This window comes from Sturnira hondurensis, unplaced genomic scaffold, assembly GCF_014824575.4.
Source record: "Sturnira hondurensis isolate 20B ecotype Veracruz unplaced genomic scaffold, ASM1482457v3 Scaffold0004136, whole genome shotgun sequence".
Classification (NCBI taxonomy): Eukaryota; Metazoa; Chordata; class Mammalia; order Chiroptera; family Phyllostomidae; genus Sturnira; species Sturnira hondurensis.
Window position 1 is genome coordinate 16,326,131 of NW_028076767.1, and position 2,305 is coordinate 16,328,435.

Consider the following 2,305-nt stretch of genomic DNA (forward strand, 5'->3'; position numbering starts at 1 on the left):
GCAAGCAGTCATTGCAGAGGTTCCAAGTTTTTACTCCTGATGATACTTGCCCAAGATAGCCATGATTTCTCTGACAAACTCAAACTCATTCAACAAAGCCTGAGTCCTCATTTCTCCTAATTCCTTGCCTCCTCTGCCTGACTTAAGCCTGAAACAATGACAGAGGGTGGTGCAGCCCTGTGCTGGAAAGGCCCGGCGGGCTCCCGGGTGATCAGGCCTGAGAAACTATGGGTGAAGTCCCGTGAAGTCTGCTTTGCTAAGAATGCTCTTAGTTTAATGATAAAGGCCCAAGCAGGAAACTAGTTTGTTTCCCAAAGTTTTGTAGCCTTTTAGATGATAGACCATAACTCAGAAGAAGCCCTAATAGTTCTCTGTATGCTATCTACTGTTTACTGCCTGACAATGATTAATGAGCTGTATCTATATTCCTGCGCAAATTAAACCCCATAAAAGCCTGTCTAGGCAAGGGTCCCCACGATCTCCCCTTAAGAGTTGCCAGGCCACTCCTAGGCACTCTCCCCTTGAGACAGTGGCCCGCCCCTTTTCCTCCACAGGACTCGGTAGTCCGTGTGAATTTGTCTCAGATCTCATCCACGACGCTGGGGGCACTGCTGCGAGCCAGTGTCTGCATCAGATATAGAAATAAAGAACAAACTGACAGTAACCAGAAGGGAAGAGGAGGGCAATAACAGGGTAAAAAGGGGAAGGGTCAAGTCAAAGAACATGTATAAAGGACCCAGGGACAAAGACAACAGAGATAGGGAGAGGATTGAATGTGGGAGGGTGGGGGGTAGGTAGCACGGGGGAGAGTAATGGGAGGAAAATGGGGATGATGTAACTGAATAACATTAAAAACAGTTTTTAAAAAAGAAAATTAGTGTCCCCATTTCTCAGTGTCTGTGGGAGGGTAGGAGCCTAATATCAGTAAGTTCACATTAGCCAATAGAGATGGCCTAACCACATTGACCAAACTCTGCCCTAATGCCCTATAACACGTTCTCTCTGGCTCATCCCAGCACTTCCAATCTCTCCTGCCTTTTGTATCAGTGACATTGAGTTCAGTTTATCTCCCTATCACAACAGTCTTCACCTGCACTGCAATATTTTTCAATAAATTCTTCCTTGACTGTTAAAATTCACCCAATAAAATTTTTCTTTGATTCAATCTCAGGTGAAGTCCCAAATTAAAGCAAGCATCAACTGTTCAGCCATTGAGTAAATAAATTTTCAGATTCCAGCACCCAACTTTTCTCCTAGCTGACCCCACTGATGCCACTTGGAACAGGTACAAATTGTCTTCACTGAGCCTACCCATGTTATGAAGGTGCAAAGTCAATCAAGTATAGTCATCACTTTAAGCCAGTAAGAATTAGGGTAGTTTGTTATGCATCAACAAATAATCAAATAGTAAGCTTTAAATTAACACTATTTTTCTAATCACTCATATAAACATAGTTTTTTTTACATGGAAGTTAATTCTGAGAACTTCCAATAATATAGGATACCAGGGTATAACTGCCCACAGTCATTCCAAATCATTCCCTATGTCTTTCAGTTCCCTGACCTCTGGGGAATCAGATATTCCTCTATTTAAAAAATAGATTCAAAATAACTCATGATAACACAGTGATTATAAGAAGAAAGAGCCTTGAACAATGTGGCCCAGTTGGTTCACATGCCACAAAGTGAAAGGTTGTCAGTTCAATTCCCAGTCAGGGCACATGCCTGGGTTGCAGGTTCGGTCCCTGGTCAGAGAGGCAACAGATGGATGCTTCTCTTGCACATCGATGTTTCTCTGATCTCTCTTTCTCCCTCCCCTCTCCTCTCTCTAGCAATAAATAAATAAAATCTTTATAAAAAATAAAGAAGATACAGAATGTACATTATTTTAATTTTGCGATTCCATAGGACCAGTTGGACTTTGTGTGTGTGTCATTAAAATTTTAAATATTGAAATAGAAAATGATGAAACACTCTTTGACATCTCCCTTCCCCCCAAACAAAATAAGAATTTCTGTTGAGAATGAAAAGTAAGTTTTGGAGTAAAGACTTAAGGAATATTAGAAATATTTTAACTTGCATTTGGTATTCAAAAACTTGCCTTAGCCTTTGTAGTTGGGTCCTTTTGTTTTGAAGAAAAATATAAATTCCTGAATTAATATTCAGTTAAAAACATTCTAATTGAGGCAATATGGCAGAATAAGTTAATACAAAACCTTTCTTCTACACATACCTCAGAATGCTGAAAAAATACAAAATTTAAATAAAATATATTGCTGTGTTTACAGGAACGAATGATACTGCC